Here is a 22,026-nt window from a genome sequence, read left to right as displayed (position 1 = left end):
AGTGAAGAAATGAAACATTCATATACAGTTGGCAATGCTTCATGATCATTATTCAGCTTCTGTTTGAAGTCAAAGAGATATTCTGAGAAATCTGAATATGGTGTAACTCAGGTTGTGTCTACCCTTGACACTTACAGTACACGCGACTTCTGTTATCAGAATATGAAGATCGCATTGAAAAGATGGGTCTAGACTCACAAAAGTCGCTTTGTGGTCTGATTGTGTTCAGATCTGGCTGACCACTTCAAGGATGCATTGTGTACGGATTTCTGCTCAGTCTGGACGCAATCAGGCTACCAAAAGTGCATACAGTGGGCGACGTCATCAGCACTCCTCCCAAAAGTCTCCAGAATACGTGTTTTTTGGACCAAGAGGCCCCTTTTTGTTAGAACGTTGGGGGAAATACGTGTTTGCTGGCCTCATAAATGCTAGCCAGCTAGCTAACATTTAGAAAAACAAGAGTTATGCTAACCTGTTTGCAATCCCTTTAGCATTGCTTGCTAGCTTTCTGGCTAGCTACAGAGGTTACCTGGCTAGTTAGCTACAGTAGTTAGCTACTGCCATCAGTTGTTGTGTTATTATCATATTTTGCCTATTCCATCGTTTGTAGAATGCATACTGGCATTTGAATGTAGCACGGGAAAAGGGAATCCAGACACACTGCGGACATGGAAACATATAAATGTAGGTGTAGATGCATGACGCGGAATTCCATGATCAGAACTCTATGATCAGAATACCAAAGCTGCATGGACTGTCACGTCTAGACACGGCCTCAGTAGCTCAACAATGACACAAAGTACAATGAGTGGAATGTTAGCTAAACGGAAAAATGCCTTTCTCGTGATGTCACAAATCAAAGCATGTCCTACATGCTTCCTGCATCCTGCATGGTTATCCAACAGCACTATTCCTCAAGTAGCTTGAATCCATGGCAACTGTCCTTGGGAGGTTCAATCGAGTTCCTTATGTATCATTTGGCAGAGTGACATAAACAGCACCATCCATTCCCTTAATCATCCATCAATGCTGAAACAAATATGATAGTAAGATCCTTTTTTCCCTCTTTCCATTTTCCCTGATTGCATCCCAAATTGTACCCTATTCACTATATAGTGTACTACTTTTGACCAGAGTTCCATGGCCCTGGTCAAAAGTAAAGGGAATAGGGTGCCATTTGGGACATAAACACTGTCTACCTCAATTATCTAGATGAAACCCATCACTCTCTGACTGTCATGTGTGATAGCCATCACTGTTGATTGGGACCAGTGGAGTTACACACACGCGCGCACACACACACACACACATGTGCGCACAACCACACACACACACATACACACACATTGTGCATAAGACAGGTCACATCTCTCAGTGGCTCCAAGAGTCTAGTGTTAACTCCCTGATGACTGCCAATGACCAGAAATCTCCCATATCCTAATACTCTAATGTCAAACCCATCCCTACAAACCACTCTTTCAGTTAATTCAGATTTCTGATTTGCTCATAACCTGTCCATTACTAAGATTACAGCCTATTAACTATATTTTTTAGAGCAGAAGTAATATTAAGGTTTTCAGTTGGGCTCAAACCTAACTGTCTATAAACTACATCCAGATTCACTGAGTTGTCAAAAACTAAAATGAGTTCAGAGAAGTGGCATTCACGTGGCTATCTGTTTTGCAAATCTGTGTCGAAAAACCTTCATCTCCACTGGAAGGAAAGAAAGAAAATATGATAAAAAAGGGGGAAAAATACATCCTGGCCATCAGCAATAATTGTTATTTCTCAATATATATCCTTGAGTAACTCTGATCAAGGTTAGCGTAGCATTTTTGAAGGGGAATAATGGTGTCCTGCTGAGACGACCTTTGACCCCTTGTAAAGCCTTAAGGTAGAATGGAGAACGTGTGCATCCATCCGAGCCTGACTGATTATTGCACATTAGAGATATTCAAGGTCAATGCAGAACTTGAATGGAACCTCTGTATGTGAATTGAAGGCTACTGGATATCAAGACTTAATCAATCATAAGCCATCAATATCAAGATTTGACCAATCATAAAAAATTTAATGGCCTTTCAAATGTTTAATTAAATAATTATTTAGATTATTTGAGGAGCAAGTCTAATCTCTAAGGGTTTTGGACTATGTTAAATCATTCCACGTTCCATTTTAGATGTAGTAATCCAGTTCTGCTAATAAACAAGCTGTGACAAAACCCATAACTAGCCTACGGATATTGTTGCACTCGCTTTGTCTAGGGGTCCTAAGCCTAGTTACATAGTCTGTAACCTGAATTAATGTGTGCATTTATGAAATCACAGTGTTAAATATATTGTGTTAAATTTGCACAGACACTGTTTCATCCATTCCTACACTTAAATTGCCCTTGCCTAACGATTGCGTCTGAAGCTGGGCTTGCAAGTCGGCTATCTTCCCATAAGACGATAGTTCTCCTGCATATTATGAGTACAGCGACTGCAATTTGATGGCATTGCGTTAGTGTTACTACTTATCTTTTTCGGCTGGTGGAACTTCTGTTGACCCATGACCAGATAAAGCACCCGGGGTAAAAAAGTAAAATGAAAAAAGTTGAGCAAGGAAAAAATTAAGACGTTGGTAAATTTGTTAAATGCAGAGTTTTGATTAAACTATTACAAGTAAAAAACTAAAAGTTTGGCAGGTAGCCAAGTAGCAACAAACAGCACAGCAGCACGGAGACAACACGGAAATGTGACGTCACAAAGAGGGATCAGACATTACAGACAAAAGACTACAATTTACTTACATTTTAAAACATTAACATGTAGTGTGTGTGTGTGCATCTATCAGTTACACATACATGTCAGTATATACACACAAAAAGTAGGTCACATGGGGGAGAGGCTTTGTGCCGTGAGGTGTTGCTTAATTCGTTTTTTTTAAACCAGGTTTGCTGTTCACTTGTGCTATATGAGATGGAAGTGAGTTCCATGCAATCATGGCTCTGTATAATACTGTATGTTTCCTTGAATTTGTTCTGGACCTGGGGACTGTGAAAAGACCCCTGGTCAGGTGGGGTAAGTGTGTGTGTCAGTGCTGTGTGTAAGCTGACTATGCAAACTGTTTGGAATTTCCAACACATTAATGTTTCTTATAAAACCCAGAAGTGATGCAGAAGTGATGCAGTCAGTCTTTCCTCAACTCTTAGCCAAGAGAGATTTCAATGAAGAGCAAAACGTACCACTCTGTTCTGGGCCAGCTGCAGCTTAACTAGGTCCTTCTTTGCAGCACTTGACCATATGACTGGACAATAATCAAGATAAGATCAAACTAGAGCCTGCAGGACTTGCTTTGTGGATGTTGTGTCAAAAAAGCAGAGCATCTCTTTTATCACGGACAGACCACTCCCAATCTTTACAACAATTGAATCAATCTATTTTGACCATGACAGTTTACAATCTAAGGTAACACTAAGTAATTTAGTCTCCTCAACTTGCTCAACAGCCACACCGTTCATTACCAGATTCAGCTGAGGTCTAGAACTTAGGGAATGATTTTAGTTTTAGACATGTTCAGGACTAGTTTATTACCTGCCACCCATTCTAAAACTGACAGCAACTCTTTGTTTACGGTTGCAGTGATTTCACTAGCTGTGGTTACTGACGCGTATAGGTTTGAATCATCAGCATACATGGACACACAGGCTTTGTTTAAAAATAGAAAAGAGTAGAGGGCGAAGAGAGCTTCCCTGTGGTACTCTACACTTTACATGTTTAACATTAGAGAAGCTTCCATTAAAGAAAACCCTATGTGTTATATTAGATAGATAGCTCTGAATCCACGATATGGCAGAGGTTGAAAACCAAACAATATTTTCCAAAAGTTTGCTAAGAGCTGGAAGCAAGCTGATAGGTTGGCTGTTAGAACCAGTAAAGGCCGTTTTAACCTTCTTGGGTAGCGGAATGACTTTGGCTTCCCTCCAGGCTTGACGACAAACACTTTCCTCTAGTGTCAGATTAAAGATATGACAGATAGGAGTGGCTATAGAGTCTGCTACTATCATTTTACATTTACATTTTAGTCATTTAGCAGACGCTCTTATCCAGAGCGACTTACAGGAGCAATTAGGGTTAAGTGCCTTGCTCAAGGGCACATTTACGTCATTTAGCAGACGCTCTTATCCAGAGCGACTTACAAATTGGTGCATTCACCCTATAGCCAGTGGGAAAACCACTTTACACTTTTCTTTTTTTTTTTTGTCATTTGTCATTATTGATCGATAGAAAAATTCAAACCTACAATGCTTTTCTTTCATTATTCGTTTTTTATGCATGTATACGATGGCTCACTGTTTGTTCTTGGCATTTCCTGCCAAAATTGGCCCACTTTGCCAATTAAGAAAACAATGAAATAATTGGCAACATCAAATGGTTTTGTGATGAATAAGCCATCTGATTTGATGAAAGATGGAGTTGAATTTCTCTTAATAACCATACTTTTATTTAATGTACTCCAAAGTTTTTTCCCATCATTCTTTATATCATTGATCTTGGTTTCATAATCCAGTTTCTTCTTCTTTTTGTTGAGTTTAGTCACTTAATTTCTCAATTTGCAGTAAGCCAGCCAGTCAAATGTGCAGCCACTCCTTTTGCCCCATCTCTTTCAACCATAAAGTTGTTCAATTCCTCATCAATCCATGGAGCCTTAACAGTTCTAACAATCAGTTTCTTAACAGGTGCATGTTTATCAATAATTGGAAGAAGCAATTTCATAAATTGTGCAGCGTGCAGCATCTGGATGCTCCTTATTAATCACATCAAATAAACACATATTTTGAACATCCTCCACATAAGTCACAGTAAAATATTTTTGGGGATCTCTTATACAATATTTTAGGCCAATATTCTGGAACCTTTCCTGGATATAGCCACTATAATGTGATCACTGCATCCAATGGAACAAAGTGCTACAGTATTAGTAAAAATGTGATCAATACATGTGGATGATATAGTTCCTGTAGTGTTTGAAAACTCCCTGGTAGGTTGATTAATAACCTGAACCAGATTACAGGCACTGGTTAGTGTGAGAAGCTTCCTCTTGAGGGGACAGCTTGATGAAAACCAGTCAATATTCAGGTGTCCAAGAAAGTAAACATCTCTGTTTACATCACATACACTATGAAGCATTTCATACATATTATCTATATAGATACTGACTATTAGCCCTTGGTGGCCTATCTCTGAATATACAGTGCCTTCGGAAAGTATTCAGACCCCTTGACTTTTTCCACATTTTGTTACATTACAGTCTTATTCTAAAATTGATTAAATAAATACAAATATTCAGAAATCTACACACAATACCCCATAATGACGAAGCGAAAACTGGTTTTTAGAAATGTTTGCAAATTTATTTAAAATTCAAAACAGAAACACCTTATTTACATAAGTATTCAGACCCTTTGCTATGAGACTCAAAATTAAGCTCAGGTGCATCCTGTTTCCATTGATCATCCTTGAGATGTTTCTACAAGTCCACCTGTGGTAAATTCAATTGATTGGACATGATTTGGAAAGGCACACAGCTGTCTATATAAGGTCCCACAGTTGACAGTGCATGTCAGAGCAAAAACCAAGCCATGAGGTCGATGGAATTGTCCGTAGAGCTTCGAGACAGGATTGTGTCGAAGCACAGATCTGGGGAAGGGTTCCAAAAAATTTCTGCAGCATTGAAGGTCCCCAAGAACACAGTGGCCTCCATTATTCTTAAATGGAAGAAGTTTGGAACCACCAAGACTCTTCCTAGAGCTAGCCACCCGGTCAAACTGAGCAATCGTGGGAGAAGGGCCTTGGTCAGTGAAGTGACCAACAACCCGATGATCACTCTGACAGAGCTCTAGACTTCCTCTGTGGAGATGGGAGGACCTTCCAGAAGGACAACCAGCACTCCACCAATCAGGCCTTTATGGTAGAGTGGCAAGACGGAAGCCACTCCTCAGTAAAAGGCACACGACAGCCCGCTTGGAGTTTGCCAAAAGGCACTTAAAGACTCTCAGACCATGAGAAACAAGATTCTCTGGTCTGATGAAACCAAGATTGAACTCTTTGGCCTGAATGCCAAGCGTCACATCTTGAGGAAACCTGGCACCATCCCTACGGTGAATCATGGTGGTGGCAGAATCATGCTGTTGGGATGTTTTTCAGTGGCATAGACTGGGAGACTAGTCAGGATCGAGGCAAAGATCAACAGAGCAAAGTACAGAGAGATCCTTGATGAAAACCTGCTCCAGAGCTCTCAGGACCTCATGCTGGGGTGAAGGTTCACCTTCCAACAGGCCAACAACCCTAAGCACACAGCCAAGACAATGCAAAAATGGTCTCTGAATGTCCTTGAGTTGCCCAGCCAGAGCCCGGACTAAAACCTGACAGAACATCTCTGGAGAGACCTGTAAATAGCTGTGCAGCAACGCTCCCCATCCAACCTGACAGAGCTTGAGAGGATCTGCAGAGAAGAATGGGAGAAACTCCCCAAATACAGTTATGCCAAGCTTGTGGCGTCATACCCAAGAAGACTCAAGGCTGTAATCGTTGTCAAATGTGCGTCAACAAAGTACTGAGTAAAGGGTCTGAATACTTACGTAAATGTAATATTTCAGTTTTTTATTTTTTATAAATTAGCAAAAAAATCTGAAAACCTGTTTTTGCTTTGTCATTATGGGGTATTTAGTGTAGATTGATGAGGGGAAAAAACAATTTAATCAATTTTAGAATAAGGCTGTAACCTAACAAAATGTGAAAAAAGGTAAGTGGTCTGAATACTTTCTGAAGGCACTGTATACAGAAACAACTCCCCCATAGGCATTTCTGTCTCTTCTGTAGATGTTATATCCTTGTATTGCTGTTGCTGTATCATCGAAGTAATTATCTAAGTGAGTCTCAGAAATGGCGAATATATGAATGTTATCTGATGTTAGCAAGTTATTGATTTCATGAACCTGATTTCTAAGGCTACTAATATTAATACGGGCTATGTTTTATCCGTTTCATATGTAGCTCATCAGAAATATACATAATATGGAAAAGAACAAACAAAGCAATAGAACAAAAAATACATTATTTAGCAGTCAGTTGGTAAAAAATATACAGTACCTTCAGCAGTCCATTAATCAGTTGATGTGTGTAAGTGTGTTTGTGCTGCTGGGTTGAAGCAATGAACCCACAGGCTTGGCTCTCTCATCCCTTCCAGGTTTTTTGAAGGTAGAGTGGACAATGATCCTGTCATAGCGGATGTAAGCAATATCCCCATGTGCTCTGGCAGCTTTCCTGCCTGGGATACGTTCTCTCCTCTTCTGGCACATAGCTTCAGGATATTCCTAATTGAGGAAGATGTACGTTCCTCTCAAGTTCTTGGCTCTTTTAAGAACAGCTACCTTGTCCGTGAACCTCAGGAACTTGAACACTATCGGCCTGGGCCTGTCACCTGGGCCGGTGGTGGTTTTTCCAGTCCTGTGGGCGCACTCCCCCTCAATCTTCCTGTGTTCCATCTTCAGTTTCTCAGTGATAATTTCCCTCCAGGTCTTATGTGGAGATTCTGCAATTTTGACCACAACGTTGTTCCGCCTTGATTGTCCCTCGAGATAATCAGATTTCTCCGTTGTTATCATGGATTCACATACATAACTGATGTCCTCTTAATGACTTACACATTGCTTTCATCTTGTTGTTCTGCTGTTTAAACTGAACTGCAAACTGTTATTCAGGTCCTGGACATCTCTGTTCAGATTGTTCATTCTTTTAATTAGTTGACTCCACCAGTATTTGGACACAACACTTGAATCTATATTCTTGTTGTTGTAACAAGTGCTTGTAGAACTCTTATTGTTAATTTAAGGATTTTTCACCTGTGATAGTGAGACACCACTGTCCTCAACGGTACTCCCACCGGCTTTGGTATTTGTCATGGTAGGAACGTAGGCTACGCTGTTACTTCTCGCAGTTCCAGACAGGGCAGGTCGCAGGGCAGATGGAAACAGCAACAAACAGCAAGGATTTAAACAGTCACATTCCGGGAACAATCCGTGGTCTTAGCCGCAAGGCCTGTGGGCTGTTTACAAGCTGCTAAGGAAACTTGGCTAGCTTGATAGCTATCTAACGTTAGAAGTTAGGCTAGCATCTGCACCAACGAGGGAACAATGACCTATTTCTCTGGAGCAAAATAGACCTGCTATTGTTCCCTGTAACACAGCGAACGTCCCAAACCTTAATGTGATGTTACAGTATATGTTGACAATTATTTGAAACTAAGTCAGTTAATTCATAGACATTTTGCAAAAGAAAGCCACAAGAGAGATACACATTTCAATGCATGCCACCTTGATGTTTGTCCAGCACCACATAAATTAGACGAGTTATGGGAGAAAAACTAATTCTTTATTGCAGCCTGGTAATGTGTCTCCCTATAGCTCCACTGGAGCTGGAGTCCACTGAGTTGGCCATTTGTCTGTGTCCCCAGCATGTCACACGCACACACCCACCCAAACCACAAACCAGCAGCTTGAAATGAGATTCAGTCGACTGCTTAATCTCTCTGTTCTGCTTAGCTATGATTAATTGACCAAAGGGTTTCTTATGGAGGGACCCACCACAGCCACACACACAACCATCACATACCACATTAATACATTTTTGTACTTCATGGTCACACTCACTGTTCGCGCTAACAAAATGGCGGACAAGCCTCAAAGTCAATAGCCTGGGCTTAAACGCGCAATGAGCAGGCAGTGAGGTGTATACCCTCGGTTTGAACAAGATTACAGTGTGTATTATTATATATTTTTTTACAATAACAACCATACATAAACAAAAGACAAACAGACGCACACACACATTTCAACAAACATCAATGACATCACACCTGCTCAGACCCACATGTTCCCACCGCAACCATACACATCACGTATGTCTCACAACTACACTGTCACGATCGTCAGGGAGAGACCAATGCGCAGCGTGTTGAACGAACATGGTGAACTTTATTATCTTTAGTGATAATCTACACAATAAACAAAACAAGAAACGACTCGTGAAGTCCACGGTGACAATGACCGAACACGGAACAAAAACCCACAAACACAAAGGGAAAACAGACAGTTTAAATATGGCTCCCAATCAGAGACAACCAGCCAACAGCTGACACTCGTTGCCTCTGATTGGGAGTCACTCAGGCAAACATAGAAATCAACAAACTAGAACCCCCAACATAGAAATAAACACACCCTGGCTCAACAAATAGAGTCCCAGAGCCAGGGTGTGACAGTACCCCCCCCTAAAGGCGCGGACTGCGACCGCGCCTCAACTAAACAAAACAGGGGAGGGCTGGGCGGGCATACCTCCTCGGCGGCGGTTCTGGCTCCGGCCTTGACCACCACCCTCCAATACACCCCCCATAGCGCCCCCTGGTCCAGTCTGGCCCCGCCGGCTGGGCCGAACTGGACTTAGCAGGAGCGGTTAGCTTCAGCTCCATCGTGGAGCAGTTGACCGGTACCTTACCAGGCACCGGTGACCCAGGCACGGATTGTGCTGGACTGACGACGCGCACCCCTGGCTTGGTGCGTGGAGGAGGAACGGGCCTTACCAGGCTGACGACGCGCACCCCTGGCTTGGTGCGTGGAGGAGGAACGGGCCTTACCAGGCTGACGACGCGCACCCCTGGCTTGGTGCGTGGAGGAGGGACGGGCCTTACCAGGCTGACGATTCGCACCCCTGGCTTGGTGCGAGTGGCAGGAACAGGCCGGGCCGGGCTGGCGACGCGCACCGTAGACTTGGTGCGAGTGGCAGGAACAGGCCGGGCCGGGCTGGCGACGCGCACCGTATACTTGGTGCGAGTGGCAGGAACAGGCCCGGCCGGGCTGGCGACACGCACCGTATACTTGGTGCGAGTGGCAGGAACAGGCCGGGCCGGGCTGGCGACGCGCACCGTATACTTGGTGCGTGGAGCAGGGACAGGCCGGACCGGGCTGGCGACGCACACCGTAGGCTTGGTGCGTGGAGCAGGGACAGGCCGGACCGGGCTGGCGACGCACACCGTAGGCTTGGTGCGTGGAGCAGGGACTGGCCGGACTGGGCTGGCGACGCACACTGTAGGCTTGGTGCGTGGAGCAGGGACAGGCCGAACCGGGCTGTGGAGACGGATAGGAGCCCTGGAGTGAAGAGCGGCCACAACCCGTCCTGGCTGAATGCCTACCCTCACACAGTCTGTGTGAGGCATCCGCACAGGACGTACAGGGCGGTGTATCCGTAACCTGGTGGCCTCCAGAATCCGCCCCTTTTTTGCCTCCGTCAGCCCTGTCGTCCATGCCGTGTGCCCCCCCCCCTAAAAAAATTCTGGGGTTGCCTCTCGACCGCCCGACGACGACCCTGATCACGCCGTTGCTCCTCTCTACGGCGCGCCTCCACCGTCTCTTCTCCCGGCGCTTCCTCCCATGTCCAGCCCAAGAGCTGCCCCTGGACACGCTGCTTGGTCGTTGCATGGTGGGTTTTTCTGTCGCGATCGTCAGGGAGAGACCAATGTGCAGCGTGTTGAACGAACATGGTGAACTTTATTATCTTTAGTGATAATCTACACAATAAACAAAACAAGAAACGACTCGTGAAGTCCACGGTGACAATGACCGAACACGGAACAAAAACCCACAAACACAAAGGGAAAACAGACAGTTTAAATATGGCTCCCAATCAGAGACAACCAGCCAACAGCTGACACTCGTTGCCTCTGATTGGGAGTCACTCAGGCAAACATAGAAATCAACAAACTAGAACCCCCAACATAGAAATAAACACATAGAATAAACACACCCTGGCTCAACAAATAGAGTCCCAGAGCCAGGGTGTGACATACACTCCCCCTCATCCTTCATCCCCTGGAAGTTTCCAGTGCTCGTTGCACTCTATGCCATTTGGCATCAAATTGCATTGTTAATTTTTTTTGTAGCCCACACCTTTTCAATATTTTAATAATAATACATTTGATTCATCCACTGTCGTAGTGATGGAGGATCATTTGATTTCCAGTTTTTAAGTAGACGTTTTTTTCAAAAATATTGACGAGAAAAGTATGGTCTACCCCATTGGGTATTTCACCACACCCTCATATGCCATGTCTTGAAATATGCAGATAGACGAATTTAAAGTAAACTTACAATGTAAAACTTCTGACAGCCAACTTTCTAACTCTGCCCATAGCTTTTGGACTTCATAGCACTCCTAGAAGATATAAATTATTGAGTCCTTGTTAGTTTTAGACTTAAAACATGAATCTGCCGTAGAATTTGTAGATTTTGTCTCTTGTATAATACATGCTATACATTAGTTTATACTGGATTAAGCGTACATTTTTGTTAACTGTAATTTTGTTAGTTATGTTCCAGCACTCCCTCCATCTTGTGCCTATATCAGTTATTTTATGTCTTGATTCCAATAGTTTGTATTTTTTTTCTACGAGATGGATAGGCTATATATATATATATATATATATATATATATATATATATATATATATATATATATATATATATATATATACTTTTCTGAGTCAAATCGGATTTCCTCAACATTGCTCTAAAGTCCAAAAGATTGCAGGTCGAAATTTCGTGATATAAAACTTTTTAGTTTTATGTATTTGAAAATGTCTACATTTGTCAGTCCAAAATGACAGATTGTAATTTGATGTAAAACAAAATAACCAAGTTTAGACACTGGTGTGGTGTCTGTAAGGAAATGCTATGTGGTTAAATGCTAACTTGGTGTCCTTACTCATTACATTGTCAATGGTTTCGGAATGACACTATATATCATCTGTAATGTCTTCTCCTACAATTAGCCCGGTCGGTGAGATGATTTAGAGAGCTATCATTTAAGAGGCATCAGGGAAATGGACATCACGGTGTGAAAGGACCCTTAGATCAATACACCAGTATCCCTCAAAGACCCGAGGAGCATGTCATTAAGACCACAGTTCTCTTCCCAGGGCTTAACAATCATGTTTGACTGCAACTAGGCGGCTTACTGACCCCCATCAATACACCAGCAATAACCTTCATTCAGTTTCTATTATAACCAACCCAGTCATTAGATACTTGAATCATTTGAATGCAGAATGGATTGGGGTCGAAAATGGCTGAAAAACAACCAAACCATTTCAAATACTCTGTAAAGCGGTTAATCTAAAAAGAGTTTGAATATCTTACGTGTTTTTTTTTTTTTTACACATAGCTTACCTTTCAGAAAGGTTTAGCTAGTAGTATGCAGATAAACTCTTAAGTAAATGTGTTAAATGAGAAACAAGTGTCTGGTCTGGTCTGAGAGAACTGGGTCTGGATGATAGATGGAGGAGCAGCACTATGTAGAGGACAGCATGTCCCTGTGATGTCTTCCTGTGAGCCCCTCTCTTTCAACATCCGTTTTTCTCCTCCTGCCTCTCATCTTGGCCCGAGCCTCCCTCCTTGTCTCTGGAGTCTCATTTGTCTCTATATCAAGAGCCCTCTTTAGTTAGAGACCTCCACCTCATCCCTCCATCCCCTGTCCTCCTCCACTTTGCCACATCCTCTATATTATCTTCCTCTCTTCTTGTCTACCTAATTGGTGGGTGAACACCTCGAAGTAGCCCTCTCTCCATCTCTCCAATGTGCCATAGTCCTGAAGGGCCTCTTCTCACTCTTTTTCTCCTCTCTGCCACTGCCCATCTCCTCCTCTCCTCCACCTCCACCCCCATCCTTCTCTTTCACTCCTCTGTTCATTATTCATTAAGTTTCCCTTTGGAGCCAGTGAGAGCGAAAGCACTGCTGAATTCAGAGGTAGACTCCACAGCTAGCCCTGGGGTAACTGAGAGAGGGAGTGGGTGTGTGTGTGTGTTTGCATTCGTGCGTGTGTGTGTTAGAAGGAAAGCGAATACGGGGAGACAAGTATGGCTGATAGAAGGAGAGCTATGTGGATGAATATGGAGGTTAACATATATAAATATAGCAAGAGACAGAGAGGGAGATGAGGGTAATGTGAAAGACAGAGGGTGGTACAAGCCTGACAGACATGTTCTAAGCCCTCAGTTTACCAATCAGAGATCACCTCCTCCTGGAGCTGCTGCAGCCATAGTCAGGCAGGATTGGAGGATGGCTCATGCTGTACACACACACTCCCTCATTCCACTTCTCACACACACACGCACAGTGAGGGAGAGAGTGATAGAGAGAGCGATAGAGTGGGTTCTCTGCTAGCCGACCACTAAGCAATGCCCCAGAGAGACAGACAGAGGTAGAGAGATGGAAAAAGGGAGCGAGAAAAATAGAAAGAAAATGGTGAGGGATGCACAGAAAGTCCTGCTCACTCCTCCTCATAAGCCAACAGCTGTCATGCCTGTCAAAAGAAGTCCCACCAGGTATGGAAAATGTTTTAAGGTATGTGCGCGTGAGTGTGTGTGGATGTGTGTGTGTATGAGAGAGAGAGAGAGAGAGAGAGAGAGAGAGAGAGAGAGAGAGAGAGAGAGAGAGAGAGAGAGAGAGAGAGAGAGAGAGAGAGAGAGAGAGAGAGAGAGAGAGAGAGAGAGATAGTGATAGAGAGAGAGATATAGTGATAGAGAGAGATATATAGTGATAGAGAGATTGATTGAGAGAGAGAGAGAGAGAGAGAGAGAGAGAGAGAGAGAGAGAGAGAGATATAGTGATAGAGAGAGAGATATAGTGATAGAGAGAGAGATATAGTGATAGAGAGAGAGATAAAGTGATAGAGAGATATAGTGATAGAGAGATATAGTGATAGAGAGAGAGATATAGTGATAGAGAGAGAGATTGAGTGAGAGAGAGAGAGAGAGAGAGAGAGAGAGAGAGATTGAGTGAGAGAGAGAGAGAGATTGAGAGAGAGAGAGATTGAGAGAGAGAGAGAAGAAAGCAAGGAGCGAGGGGGTTTATTGCAAGTAATTTTTTGGTGCTAATGAGTGCACTTGCAGTTCCCGTGGTGTGCACGTTGTAAGCCTTCTTCTCTCTCCCTCACTGGAGTTATAGACTGCTGCTACTGCCGCTGCTACAGCTGCTGTAAGGGAGTGTGAGAGAGTGTGAGTTTTGATATCTGATCCATCTGATGCATGGGCAGCGCTACATTTGCTGTAGCTCCAGACAAATATAAATGCACTGCAGGAAACGGGACTCCACTCATTGATTTCTTATCCTTTATTAGCAGAGGTCTTTCTCCGCATCAGATTTCATCTCTCTCTGAATTATTATTATTGTATTATTTAAATAATTTAAATAAAAGAACAGCATACAGGCCCTTGTGTTGGAATGCATAGAAATGGGGAGAAATGTTTGACCGTTATGAAATGTTATGGGAAAACTACAGCATATAGGTAGTTGTATGGAAATAAATGCTAAGGAAATACGATGGGTTGCTAGCTATGAAAAAAACATGAGTCAACTTTCTGATGTTGAGTTGTTCCTGAACCTGATTCTACCTCGTCAGACTCTGCTCAGTGTTTATATTGTAATTGTAATCTCTGTCTAGCAAGGTGTGCTCAACTACAGGAGGGGTGGCAGTGAAATGTTTTTAATATTTCCATTGGAGTGTGAGCTAACTTATGGAAGCACTGTTGTTGTTGTTGTTGTTGTTGTTGTTGTTGTTGTTGTCGGTTTTCTTTTGCTTTCACAACAGCTGTTGAGCATCAAATCATTGTACTACATAATAATCCATATGTAAAGCTTCTGTCAGAGTATTTCCATATTGTTTGTATTAGGAATTGAAAATCTCATGTATTCTGACTTGACAGTTCCAGCCCGCCATCGTGGTGTCATTTCATTGTATAACCTGGGCTGACTTTCAATCATTGCGTTCAATTTCCGTGAATTGTGGTGAGAGGGTGGTGCAGTGAGGATGGCTTTGGGAGTTTGCTGTACTGGCTCTCATCACTTAAAGCTCTGATGGAATCAATCAATAAATGTGTGATGCAAACCGGACATCCAGGGCTGGTTTTCCAGACACAGATAAAGCCTAATCGTGTACTACACAACACTTTAAATGGAGAATCTCAATTGAGCATTCTTCTTAATCCAGGACTATAGGTTTAATCTGTGTCCAGGAAACAACCCATAGAGGATAATGACAATCGCATGATGACCTCTCATGATCACTCTAAGCTAGCTTCAGGGGATCTAGCGCTTTTATTATGAAAATAAGACCTTGGAACATGATGAAAAGTCAGATTTGAGGGCAGAATTATCCACATCTCTTCATGCAGTCTGAAACAGTGGTTCTGTTTAAGACTGTGTTTGAAGCACAGACCTTAGTGTCGATGTGACGGTCATTGATGTAGGGCACATGTGTCAAACTCATTCCACAGAGGGTCGAGAGTCTGCGGCCTTGTACATGATTGATGGATTAAGGTCACTGATTAGTAAGGAACTCCCCTCACCTGGTTATCTAGGTCTTAATTGAAAGGAAAAATCAAAAACCAGCAGACACTAGGCCCTCCATGGAATGAGTTTGATACCCCTGATGTAGGGCAAGGAACTGATGTCTACATTAGTCTTATAATGGCTCAAGCTTGCTTTCTCTAGAGACATAACTGGAACATAAATGGCACAAATGGTTGCCGTACTACCCTTGGGGATGGATGACGTGAGTTTCCCCCTTACTATGAAAGGGCTTTGAGCACCTAGGTGGAAAAATCATTATATCAATCCAATCCATTATTATTATGATTATGATTATTATTAGTAGTAGTATTATAAAGACTGAATCTAAATTTAACACTGTTCCAGTGTCTATACGGTCCACACTTTTCAGTGTTAAATTAGCACACTGCTTAGAGTAAAACCTTATTTGCATATTTTCCAGAGTGCCTTGCCTTTCGAGTGAATTGTAGAGTTACCACCCATGACCATATTTGTTAGTGACAGAGACATGTTTGTTGCATTCATCCATTCTCAGTCCTGGACCATTTCTTGCTGTTGTTGACCGGACTCGAACTTGGAGGGGAGTGGTCTTGCCTGCAGGCCTGTGGTTTGTGCAGCGAAAGCATCCGATTCGGATTGGACAGGTTTTTTAGTGTTGACATGGAGGTGGTTGAGCAACACTGTGGTGTGACTGGCGCAGGTATGGATGGAAAGGTAAGGGGGTTAGGAATTGAGGAGGATGGCATGGAGTGTAGTGATGGAGGGGAAAAGGTGGGTTAAGAGTAGTAGATGTGAAGAAGAGGAAGACCGAGGATCTATTGCAGGTCTCATTAGGGGAGAGTAGTGATGAGAGAGGTTTAGTTTGCAGTGTTGTACGGAGAGAAGTGGAGTTCAAGGAGTTGGTGAAGTTTGAGGACAAGGGTTGAGTCACTACGGTAAGTCCGATCACATTGGCTAGTGATTTGAAGAGTAAAGTAGGAGAGGTTGTGTCTGCTAAAAGTCTTCATGATGGAAGTTTGGTGGTGGTGTGAAGTGATGCTAAACAGCGTGAGAAGGCTCACAAACTCAAGCAGGTATGAAAACGTGTGGTTGATAGTAGCATATGGGATCAAACCGGACGGCAGCGGGTAAAGGGAGTTATTAAGGGAGTTTCAGAAATGTTTAACATGAAACAAATAAAGGACCACTTGAAGGGAGGCTCTCTTATTGATGCAAAGCTCCTCCAGATGACACGAGAAAGGAAGAAGGTGGATAGCCTGTCAGTGCTACTAAACTTTGAGGATCCGGTACTGCCAGAAAAAGTTAAGATTGGGTATACGAGTTGTGTAAGCTTATGTTCTGAAACCATTGCTTTGCTATAACTGTCAAAGGTTTGGGCATGTGGCGGCAGTGTGTAGAGGCAAAAGGAGATGTGTGAAGTGTGGGGGAGAACATGCAAATGGGGAATGTGGAGAAGGGGTCCAGTTAAACTGCTGTAACTATGGGGGTGCCCATAGTTTGGCTTATGGGTGTTGTGCAGTGATGAAAAGACAGGTGGAAGTGCAGCAGGTGAGGAGTGAGTGTAAAATCTCATATGCAGAAGCAGTGAAGGTAGTTCACGCAGAGACAAGCGGGCACCTAGAAGAGCAGGTATTCCAGGACAGATTGGGATGCATGTTGGGCGGGATGTAGGGAGCAGAATGGGAAGAACACAAGAGTAGATATGAGGAAGGTTGTTACATTCATAATAGCAGCAATCAACTGCGCAGTAAGTGAGATATCTAAGAATAAGAGGATGGAGATCATTTTTGATCAGGCAGTAATGTATCTAGGGATCACAGGACTGACATGGGAAAATATGAGGGATGATCTTGAGATTGGAAAGCAGTCCAGCCAGGAATCATGTCTTGGTTAATTTTCATAATGGTGTTAATCCTCCAATGAAACGAGAGAAGTTTGATAGCCAATGGAAAAGAGTTCTAACAGTTTCTTGAGGATTTATCAGCTAAACCAGATGTGACATGGTTTAAACCTACTCTAATCGTTCTAGTTGAGCAGGAGTATGTAGTGGTATAAGTGTGATTGGGAGGGGGAATCTGGTAATAGTGAACTTTTACAACCTGTGTAAGTGACTAGAGTTGATGGCCCTTGGGAGTGTAGAAGGTCAAGATGGGAGACGGGTGATGAGGTGTGGGGATTGTAATGCCCATAGTACACTCTGTGGAGGGTCACAGCATGATGTAAATGGACAAGTGGAAATGAATCTGCTCTGGATCTTACTCTGATCTCAAGTTCAATGGCAGGCAGATGTAGTTGGGAAGTATGTGAGGAATCTACAGGGGGTAGTGATAACTACCCAATCATGTGTACTGTAGAAATGAGGGTCCAAGATACAGCAGGACATTGGATGAGGAGATGGATATTTGGGAAAGCAGAATGGGGTCAGTTTCAATAGTTGAGTGAACAGGGGCTGTTGCCGGTGGATCTCAGTGCAGATGTATATAGAAACAGTGAATGATGTAGTAAGAGGAGCAATAGTAGGGGCCGGAAGGCAGGTGATACCCATGGGTACAGGGGGGAGAAGGAGGAAGGCAGTTCCCTGGTGGACTGAGGAGTGCAGAGAAGCTGTGAAGGGTATGAACGGGGCTTTCAGGATGTTGAAAAGGTCCCATAACTACCAGCAACTGATACAGTATAAACAAGCACAAGCAGTAGTAAGGAAGACAATTAGGACAGCTAAGAGGGAGTATTGGTGCTGGTTCTGTGTCAACATAGGCAGGACTACTCCTGTCTGAGAGGTGTGGGGTAGGATTAAGAGGATGAGTGGGGTCAGACGAGATTGGGATCTCCCTGTGCTGAAAAGTGGGGAGACTGTTGAAGTGAGAGACATGGAGAAGGCAGAGATGTTAGCCCAGGCATGTGTGAAGTAGCACAGCTCAAATAATCTGACGGAGGAGGGACAGCATGGGAAATAGAGGGTCAGAGGAGAGCATGCAGGGATTCTGGATCAGAGAGAGGTGGTGGAGAATGCACTGAATGCCCCTTTTACATTGGATGAGATGAAGGGAGCTATAGCTAAAGTTGGGGTAACATCTCCTGGAAAGGTTGAGATGTGTTACACCATGATGGCTCATCTCAGTGACACTGCAATGGGAAAAGTAGTGGGCCTTTACAATAAGATGTGTCAGGAAGGGCAGCTGCTTGACAGTTGGAAGCAGGCTGTAGTGGTGCCGATACGGAAACCAGGGAATTACTCTACTAATCCTAGGCCAATAGTGTTGACATTTCATGTCTGTAAACTTATGGAAAGGATGATAACAGAAAGGCTGACATACTTCCTGGAGAGTAGAGGACTAATGTCATCAGATCAAAGTGGGTTCAGGAAAGGCAGTGGAACAATGGATCCTGTATTGGGTCTAGAAGGCACAGGCAAATAAGGATGTGGTGGTAGCCATTTTCTTCAATGTAGAGAAGGCCTATGATATGATGTGGAAGGAGGGCCTGCTTATCAAACTGGATAGCATGGGGGTTGGAGGAAGGGTTTTTAACTGGATAAAGGACTTATTTTTTGGACAATCAATACAAGTGAAGGTGGGGAGCTCTATGTCAAAAATGTATTAGGTAGATAATGGTACCCCCCAGTGAAGTGTGATTAGTCCTTGGTTGTTCTCCATTATGATTGAGGATGTATCTCCCAGGTGAGACCAGATATTGGGAGGTCATAGTTTGCGGATGACGGGGCTATATGGAAGAGAGGGAGAAATATTCCCCATACAGTCGGAAGAGTTGATAAACACACTGTGTTTTCTACTAGAAAGAAGGTTGCGGAGGAAATATGCCTGAAGCTGTATGGGAGGAATATGGAGAGGATGGGAGTGTTTAGGTTCCTGGGGATCTGGTCTGACACTCGAATGACATGGGTGGAACATATTAACAGAGTAGTTATCAAAGGAAAGAAAATATGCGTTGCCTGTCAGGAATGGAGTGGGGGGGAATAGAATGGCGATGAAAATGTTATATATAGCACTATCAAGGTCATTACTGGACTATGGTAGTGTAGCATATGGATCAGCAGCTCCAACATCTTTAAAAAAGCTAGATGTAATCCAGGCTCAAGCTCTAAGAATATGTTGTGGAGCAGTCAGGACCTCCATGGTGCAGGTAGAGTTGGGAGAGATGCCGTTAAAGTTGAAAAGACAACAACTAACCATGAAATATTGGGTAAATCTTCAAGGTCATAACGTTACAAATCCTACAAACAAAGTTCCTCCTAGAGTGCTGGGAGCATGAACGAGATCTGAATACAAGTTTTGGGTGGATAGGTAATGGCATGGCGAGAGAGATGGGACTGTTTGGTAAGGAATTCAGCCCCTCTGTGGTTCTTCCTGCTATCCCACATATTGGTTGCTCCCTCATCCAATGATAAACCTAGGGTTGCTTGAGAGGGTAAGCTGGTGAGGAAGGAGTAGATCCAGTAAATATTGTAAGTGAACATTTAAGAACTCAGTACTATGCTGTCTTGAATACATTCATTGGTGGATCTAAGGACCCTCAAACAGGGAGGACAGGTGCAGCTTTTAGTGTTCCTGAGTTAAAGGTAAAAGAGCAACGGATCATTTATCCATATACACAATGGAGTTGCTGGCCATATTATTGGCTGCTGAGTGGGTTTAGGAGGTGAGGCCAGACAGGGTAGTCATCTGCTCTGACTCATGTGCAGCACTGATGAGCTTAAATTAATTTGTGGCACGGAGCAGACAAGATGTATTGTATGAGACTTTGCAGTGCCTGTTTAGGGTGAGACAAATAGGGGGTATTTGTGAGGTTCCTCTTGGTACCAACTCATGTGGGAGTAGAGGGGAATGTGGAGGTGGATGTTCTCGCCAAGCAAGCTCTCAAACATCCTAATGTTGAAATGGAAATGTCAATCAGTAAAGCAGAAGCGAAGGGGTTAATAAGAACACTGGTTAAAAACTAATAGCAAGAGTTTTGGAACAGGGAGGGAAAGGGAAGACACCTGTACAAGATCCAGGAAAAGGTGGGGGCAGGGAAGTCCTCAGGTCAAGAGAGAAGGGAGGAAAGTGTAATCAGAAGGCTGAGACTGGGATACACAAGGCTCAACAGTACATGTAAATTGGTAGGAAAAAATCAGTCTTGGAGGTGTCATCACTTTCAGGAGGAGATGGAGACAGTGGAACATGTGCTATTTCAGTGCCAACAATATGGGAGGGAAAGGGAGAGAGTGTTATCAGATTTGAGGAGTAATGGTGTTGAAGAGCCAAGCGTAAGTGAACTGCTGAGAAAATCTTCAGGGGATGTAGTATTTAATTATGTATTTTGTTTCCTTAAGGTAGGATTTAGACCTTCCCTGTCTCTGGTCCACACTCCAGTCCAGTTTGTGGTGGTAATGCAACTTCAAGTTGATTGAAATAATTTTCAGTCCTGTGGCCTTCACCAAGTGAGATCCTAAGTGAATATGATATCATCCCTAATACTGTGGCCTGAAACTCATGGTTTACAGGCAAAATCCGGCCTGCAAATCACTATTCCTATTGGAATCCAGCCAGAGTGGGGATAGTCAATATTATCTACCCAAACCTGCCTTCAGAATGACTGACAGGGTTGGGAAGACTAAGATATGAGACTACCTTAAATCATCTAAACCGGAACAAACATTTCAGTAACAGGTGCAATAAGTCAGAGTAACAGATTGGATTAATTTAGAAAAATGTATGTTATGTATATTTGAGTAGCATGAGATAAAAAATCTATCAACGTACATGCAAAAACATAGATATTGAAACAAACAATTCTAAAAATCACTCTGCAATAGAGCATGCTGGGAATTATGATAATAATGGGTGTGGTTTTGGTTTAACACTGGTTATTAACACCAACACTTGTGTTATTTTACACCAATGAGTGTTAGTTTAACACTTACAGAGTTAATTTAACACCTGCATCAACACTAGAAATGTGACACTGAAAAATTAACATTAGGTAACACTGGCCAATATGCTGTGCAAACTTTTCTCTGGCATTGTACTGCAGTGGATCACCCTTCATATCATAGTGTTTAATTGATATTATAGCACCTGATCCATACTTTTGGAATATATTTTGATTGGTTTTTAATCAAACCTTGCTTCAGATTGCATACTTAACCCTATCAGTCCTGAGACCCCAGCAAAAATCGTCTATTAATTTATCTGACTTTCATTTAACACCTCAAAAATAAGTGTTTTACCATTTTATTTTCAGGACAACCAGAGCTACATGTATAACACAAAGCAATCTGAAATAAACAGTTGCATTCATGAGTTTTATTGACAAATGTAAACAACAACAAAAAGGTCTGCCAAAGCAAAAACCTGATCATATCCTACTAGCCAGTGACTGTTTGGAGTTTGTGGCAACCACTATGTGAGCTTCTTACAGCATTATAGACACTATGTCATTGGATTTCCTATGATCTTCTTTGTAGAATAACCCCTTACCTTCAAACAACTCTTGTGTAGCTTGTGAGTTTCGTAGAGCAAAACATTACATGTGCATGTTCGCGAGAGTCTCAGCTTTGCATGGATAGCTTTTAACAGTTTGTAGCTCAAACCATTCGGATTCTACAGACG

At 42.9% G+C, this 22,026-nt stretch overlaps 1 protein-coding gene across 3 annotated transcripts in view; it reads left to right on the top strand.

The window, feature by feature from the left end:
- Positions 1 to 22,026, top strand: part of LOC121569813 (cadherin-18-like) — a 346,107-nt gene that overhangs the window by 141,488 nt on the left and 182,593 nt on the right. Inside the window, exon 1 of one of the 3 annotated variants that reach the window (XM_041881033.2) lies at positions 13,238 to 13,413. The exons of the other annotated variants lie outside the window; for them this stretch is intronic. The gene's annotated coding sequence lies outside the window, so the exon portion shown is untranslated. Of the gene's footprint in view, positions 1 to 13,237; positions 13,414 to 22,026 lie in introns of those variants that run through there. 3 annotated transcript variants of the gene reach the window in all.

This window comes from Coregonus clupeaformis, chromosome 7, assembly GCF_020615455.1.
Source record: "Coregonus clupeaformis isolate EN_2021a chromosome 7, ASM2061545v1, whole genome shotgun sequence".
Classification (NCBI taxonomy): domain Eukaryota; kingdom Metazoa; phylum Chordata; class Actinopteri; order Salmoniformes; family Salmonidae; genus Coregonus; species Coregonus clupeaformis.
The sequence above is the reverse complement of the archived record's forward strand: the minus strand, read 5'-3'. Positions and strand labels throughout refer to the sequence as shown.